The following is a 7,697-nucleotide window of genomic DNA, read 5'->3' as shown; positions in this document are numbered from 1 at the left end:
ATGAATTACATGGTTCTTGCATATTTTCTAAAATTGATTTAAAAAGTGGGTATCATCAAATTCGTATGCGGGAGGGTAATGAATGGAAAACGACTTTTAAAACTAAATATGGTTTATATGAATGGTTGGTTATGCCGTTTGGACTCACAAATGCACCTAGCACTTTTATGCGTTTAATGAATCATGTTTTACGTGCTTTTATAGGAAAATTTGTTGTGCTTTATTTTGACGACATCTTAATCTATAGAAAAAACCTAGGAGAGCATTTGGAACATTTAAAATGTGTGTTAATTGTTTTAAGAAAAGAACAACTCTATGCTAATCTTAAGAAATGCACGTTTTGTATGGATAGAGTTATTTTTCTTGGTTTTGTGGTTAGTGCTAATGGGGTAGAAGTAGACGATGAAAAGATAAAAGCTATTATAGATTAGCCGACACCTAAAAGCATAACGGAAGTTAGGAGTTTTCATGGTTTGGCTAGTTTTTATAGGCGATTTGTGAAGGATTTAGCACTATCACTGCACCACTCACGGAAGTAGTTAAAAAGAGTGTAGGTTTTCATTGGGGTGATGAATAGGAACTTGCATTTAATACTATTGAAGGTAGATTGTGTGAAGGGGTATTTATTTCGGGAAAATAGGTTATGTGTTTCTAATTGTTCTATTCGGGAGTTGTTAGTAAGGGAGGTACATAGTGGTGGATTGATGGGACACTTTGGGGTTCAAAAGACTTTAGATGTATTGAAGGAGCATTTTTATTGGCCTAAGATGAAAAGTGATGTTGAGCGAATTTGTAGTCGATGCATAGGTTGTAAAAGGGCTAAGTCTAAGGTTTTACCTCAAGGTTTGTACACACCTTTACCTATACCTAGTGAGCCTTGGGTTGATATCTCGATGGACTTTGTTTTGGGTTTACCTAGGACTAAGAGAGGTCGGGATTCTATTTTGGTGGTTGTAGATAGGTTCAGCAAAATGGCACATTTTATACCATGTCACAAAACTGACGATGCCACGATCATTGCTGACTTATTCTTTAAAGAGATTGTGCGTTTACATGGGGTTCCTAGAAGTATAGTGTCGGATCGGGATGTCAAATTTTTGAGTCACTTTTGGAGAGTTTTGTGGGGTAAGTTAGGCACTAAGTTACTATTTTTCACAACTTGCCACCCACAAACGGATAGACAAACCGAGGTAGTGAATAGGATTATGACACAATTGTTACACACAGTAATCAATAAAAATTTGAAGAGTTGGGAGGAGTGTCTACCATTTGTTGAATTTGCATACAATCAAGCTGTTCACTCTACTATGTCATATTCTCCATTTGAAATTGTATATGGTTTTAATCCACTAACTCCTTTGGATTTAATTCTTTTACCTGTGAATGAACGTGGTAGTTTAGATGGCAAAAAGAAGGAAGAATTGGTTAAGTCACTCCATGAAAAGGTAAAAGTGCAAATTGAAAACAAAAGTAGGTTGGTTGCGTCACAGGCGAACAAAGGTAGGAAGCGCATGACATTCGAGCTAGGAGATTGGGTTTGGGTACACCTTAGGAAAGAGCAGTTTCCGGAGCAAAGGAAGTCCAAGTTGCAACCGACGGGCGATGGTCCATTTCAAGTGATTGAAAAGAAAAACGACAATGCTTACAAATTGGACCTTCCAGGTGAGTACAATATTTCGACTACTTTTAATGTATCTGATCTCTCTCTGTTTGATGCAGGTTCAGATTCGAGTATTCGGGACTCAAAATGGAGCAACTTTAGTTTAGATGGCAAAAAGAAGGAAGAATTGGTTAAGTCACTCCATGAAAAGGTAAAAGTGCAAATTGAAAACAAAAGTAGGTTGGTTGCGTCGCAGGCGAACAAAGGTAGGAAGCGCATGACATTCGAGCTAGGAGATTGGGTTTGGGTACACCTTAGGAAAGAGCAGTTTCCGGAGCAAAGGAAGTCCAAGTTGCAACCGACGGGCGATGGTCCATTTCAAGTGATTGAAAAGAAAAACGACAATGCTTACAAATTGGACCTTCCAGGTGAGTACAATATTTCGACTACTTTTAATGTATCTGATCTCTCTCTGTTTGATGCAGGTTCAGATTCGAGTATTCGGGACTCAAAATGGAGCAACTTTCATGTTCGGGTCGAATGCCGAATCAACTTGGATCAATTTGTTATCAAGCGACGAAATCGGAGGCTGAAAACAAGCCTGTGCAACCGCACAGCAAAAACACTATGCGGCCGCATGGTGGCATACCAAAACTCAAATTGGGATTTTTGTTGAACCATGCGACCGCATGAAAATACACCATGCGGTCGCACAAGCCAAAAAATTTGGCGAATTTTTCAATTTTGGCAATTTTCCATATTTTGTAAGATTTTGATTCTTTTCCATATTTTGGGGATTATGATCGACTTTTGCATGATTTTTACCTAGTTTTTAGGTTTAGTATAAATAGGAGTTTCCATTCAATTGTTAAAAACCTTTGACATATTTGATATTGAATTAAAAGTGGCGTATTGTCTTTCTTCATCGTTCTTCATTAAACAACTTCGAACTTATCAAGTGTTAACTTGTGGCGTTCAAACAACCGAATTTAATTCTTGGATTGCGTGATCAAGGGGTCTTTCAAGCGTCGTTCTTGCTAGGTTTTTTTGTTCGACTTTCTTTTGGGTTAATCCTAAACTCTTGGATTAATTTGGCTTTCTTGAGTTCGTCAATCTCGTTGTGGGTTTCGTAGTCAACGTTGCTATGGGGTTCGCATCACTTCCTATTTTCTTTTTGTTCTGTCTTTCTCATTCCAGTAAGGTGATATTGTTCGAACACTCGCCCAGTTCGTCGGAGTAGAATCGCGGTGCTCGAATTCTGCTGGTTACCGTTGCATCCTGGGAGACAGGCGCTCGAACTAAACTTCTTGCACCATGATGAGGGGGTAAATTTGTCTTAAAGAAACTGTGTTTACACAGGCCTCAGGTTGAAATTATATCTGCTATTTATTTAGTTTGCAATTTTGCAGATTTATTTATTTAATTTGCAACATACTTGAAATTTATGTTGAAAATGGATAAATAAAATAAACTATTTTTTCTAATTCGTTATATGTGTGAAAAATAGATTTCACATATATGGTATTTCTATTTATAAGTGAAAAAAAAAAAAACTAGTGTTATTTTAGTTAGTGTATGAATAAAAATACTTTATGCAAATTTTTGTGCAAATACGGTGAGCTTAGCCTGCAAATACAGTAAGCTGCCATATATGGTGAGTTGTACTGTCAAATACGGTGAGCTACAAATACGGTGAGTTGCACTGCCAAATACGGTGAGTTGCACTACCAAATATGATGAGTTGCACTACCATATACTATAAGCAATTGTCAAATACGGTAAGTGTGAATCCGGTGTCTAAAACACAAATACGGTATATGAGAACCCGATTCCACTCCATACACTACCGATTAAATATAACAACAAACTTAAAACAAACTTCTTAATACGTATTGGTAGTAAACAAGTTTATTTGTTTATTGAAGACTAATAATTGTTTCATTTTCAGAAATGGCTGCCGAACCAACCAACATGGATGTGACCCAAACTGTTCCTAATGGAAATGAAGTTGTGGGCTCTATTATGGCTCAAGGGACAAACTCTGCTGTGGCTAACTTGCCTAGTCGTGTTGTGAGTCAAACTGTGGCTCCAACAACTGGCCAAACGATTACTGTTCCGATTAATCATGGAAAGAAATTCAAGAAATTCAATGGCTTGAATTTCAAGAGGTGGCAATAGAAAATGTTGTCTTACCTGACCACCTTGAATCTTGTGAGATTCTTGACTGAGACTGCTCCTGTACTCAAAGAAGGAGAAGTAGATATTCAAGCAGTTAGTGCACTTGATGCTTGGAAGCATTCGGACTTTTTATGCCGAAACTACATTATGAATAGTTTAGCAGACACGCTATACAATGTGTATAGCACGATGAAAACTGCTAAGGAGTTGTGGAAGTCTTTAGACCTAAAATACAAAACTGAGAATGCCGGGGCTAAAAAGTTTATAGTCGGTAGATTCCTAGACTATAAGATGGTGGACTCCAAAACTGTTATCAATCAAGTGCAAGAACTCCAAGTGATTCTTCACGAAATTCATGCCGAAGGAATGGTGTTGAGTGAAACCTTTCAAGTGGCAGTAATTATTGAAAAATTGCCCCCCGCATGGAAAGATTTCAAAAACTATTTGAAACACAAACGAAACGAAATGAACGTTGAAGAACTTATTGTTAGACTTCGAATTGAAGAAGACAACAAAAGTTCAGAAAAGAAGTGGTTCAATCCTGGAGTTGCTAAAGCCAATGTTGTGGAGCATGGTCAAAGCAGTAAGAGTTACAAAAACAAGTTTGGGCCATCCAGTGGAAAAAAGACCAAGCACGGACCGAAATGTGGAATTTCTAAGAAGAAGTTTCAAGGGAAATGCTTCAATTGTGACAAAGTGGGCTACAAGTCTTCGGAGTGCAGATTGCCAAAGAACAAGAAAGAAGCAAATGTGATTGATTACCTGGCACAAGATGTGTCGGAGCTGAATCTCTCAGCCATCGCTTCTGAAGTGAATATGGTGAGTTCAAACCCTAAAGATTGGTGGATTGACACCGGTGCTACGAGGCATGTGTACTCTGATAAGGAGCTATTTACTGCGTTCGAAGCAATTGAGAAGGGAGAGAAGTTGTTTATGGGAAATTCAGTAACTTCTGAAATCAAAGGTCAAGGAAAGGTAGTTCTGAAGATGACCTAGGGAAAAGAGCTAACTCTCAACAATATGCTATATGTGCCGAAAATTCGTAAGAATTTAGTGCCTAGGTTGGTTTTGAATAATTATGATTTTTGCATTGTATTTGAGTCGGACAAAGTCATTCTATCAAAAAGTGGAATGTTTGTCGGAAAAGGTTATGTTTTCGATGATATGTTTAAGCTGAATGTAATGGTTGTGAAACCAAAAATGAATAAAGCAAATTCTTCTGCTTATTTGTTTGAGCCTTCCAATTTGTAGCATAGTAGACTAGGACATGTTAACTATGATACTTTGCGTAGACTAGTTAACTCGAATAGCATACCCAAGTTCCATAATGATTCTGAGCATAAGTATGAAACTTGTGTTGAGACAAAATTGACAAGATCATCCTTTAAGTCAGTTGAACGGAACACAGAACCACTTGATTTAATTCACAGTGATGTTTGCGACTTAAAACTTGTATAAACAAGAGGTGGCAACAAGTATTTTATTAATTTTGTCAATGATGGCACAAAATACTGTTATGTGTATCTGCTTAAAAGCAAGGATGAAGCTATAGAGAATTTTGTTCTTTATAGGAATGAAGTTGAAAGTCAACTTAATAAGAAAATTAAGGTACTACGGAGTGATCGAGGTGGTGAGTATGGAGCACCGTTTGCCGATTTCTGTTTACAACACGGAATCATACATGAAACCACCGCACCTTATTCACTGCAACAAAATGGTGTAGCTGAACGAAAAAATCGTACCTTAAAAGAAATGATGAATGCAATGCTAGTAAGTTCTGGGTTAGCTCAGAATATGTAGGGGGAAGCTGTGTTATCAGCAAACTGCCTTTTAAATAAGGTGCCTCGAAAGAAATCGGAAAAGACCCATTATGAGTTTTGGAAAGGAAGAAAGTCTACTTATAAACACTTGCAAGTGTGGGGGTGTCTTGCAAAAGTGGCTGTTCCAACACCAAAGAAGGTAAGGATAGGCCCGAAAACTATAGATTGTGTCTTCATTGGCTATGCACGTAATAGCAGTGCTTATCGATTTCTTGTGTATGATTCAAAAATTCCAGACATACACAAAAACATGATAATGGAATCGATGAATGCTTCATTTTTTGAAGAAGTATTTCCATACAAGTCTAAAGAGGAAGCCAGTCCTCTAAACGAACATATGAGACAATGACTTAAAATAGTCAGGACGAAGAATTAGAAGAGGAGACTGAGGTTAGACGCGACAAACGGGAAAGGACAGAAAAGTCTTATGGTCCTGATTTTCTGACCTATGTGCTAGAAAGTGAACCTCAAAGCTATCAAGAAACTGTGAATTCCTCGGAAGGACCTCAATGGAAAGATGCCATTAAAGGTGAAATAGATTTCATACTGCAAAATCATACATGGGAGCTAGTGGATCTTTCTCCTGGATGCAAACCACTAGGCTACAAATGGATTTTCAAAAGGAAAATAAAAGCAGATGGAACTATCTAAAAGTACCAGGCCAGATTAGTAATAAAAGGTACCAAACAAAGGGAAGGCCTTGATTACTTTGACATGTATTCTCCAGTGACGAGAATAGCATCTATTAGGGTGATACTTGCGATTGCTGCTTTGCGAAATCTAGAAGTACATCAAATGGATGTTAAAACAGCTTTTCTAAATGGAGATTTAGAAGAAGAAATTTACATGGAACAACCCGAAGGGTTTTCGTCACCAGGACAGGAAAAGAAAGTCTATAAACTGGTGAAGTTACTATATGGCTTGAAACAAGTACCAAAACAATGGCATGAAAAATTTGACAATATCATGATAGAAAATGGATTTAAAATTAATGAATGTGACAAATGTGTTTACATCAAAGACATTAAAGATGGCTAAGTCATTTTATATCTTTACGTTGACGACATGCTTATTGTTGGTAATAACAATAAGATAATTGAATCCACTAAAAATATATTAAATTCGAGATTTGATATGAAAGACATGGGTTTAGCTGATGTTATACTTGGAGTCAAAATATCAAGAACATCAGATGGACTTGTCCTAAGTCAGTCACATTATGTGGACAAAATTTTGGAAAAAATTCAACAAGGATGATACTGGCTTGGCTAGAACACCGATAGATACGAGTCAACATCTTTCTAAAAACAAAGGTGAAAGTATCTCTCAAGTAGAATACTCGAGAGTTATTGGAAGTCTAATGTACTTAATGAGTTGTACAAGACCAGACATAGCCTACACAGTCAGTAAATTGAGTAGATATGCGAGTAATCCAAGAAATGATCACTGGAAAGGTATAATAAGAGTATTGGTGTACTTCCAGAGGTCATTGAAGGATACAGTGATGCTAATTGGATATCTAATATAAAAGACTCAAAGTCCTTTGGGAGGTGCTGCCATCTCATGAAAATCCTCTAAGCAAATGGTTATAGCCAGATCTACAATAGAATCTGAGTTTATAGCCCTAGATAAATATGGTGAAGAGGTCGGATGGTTGCGCAACTTCTTAGAGGATATTCCAAGATGGTCCAAACCTGTGCCTGCAATTTGCATATATTGTGACAGTCAATCAGCAATAGGAAGGGCACAGAGTAACATGTACAATGGTAAGTCTAGACATATACGTCGTAGACACAATATCATTAGACAACTACTCTCAACTGGAGTTATCACAATTGACTATTTTAGGTCAAAGGATAACATTGCGGATCCGCTAACCAAAGGGTTAAATAGAGAGTTAGTTGGAAAATCATCCAAAGGAATAGGACTCAAGCCCTTGAAAGAATAAGTCATTACAAAGGAAACCCAACCTAGTTGACTGGAGATCCCAAGATCTAGGTTCAAAGGGACAACCTAACTGTAAAGACTTGATAAAATCACTGTGGGGGTATCACCTCCTATCCATTCCTATGATATAACAGTGATGCCCGTAAGGATAA

Source organism: Olea europaea, chromosome 10, assembly GCF_002742605.1.
Source record: "Olea europaea var. sylvestris chromosome 10, O_europaea_v1, whole genome shotgun sequence".
In the NCBI taxonomy this organism is placed as follows: Eukaryota; Viridiplantae; Streptophyta; class Magnoliopsida; order Lamiales; family Oleaceae; genus Olea; species Olea europaea.
The sequence above is the reverse complement of the archived record's forward strand: the minus strand, read 5'-3'. Positions refer to the sequence as shown.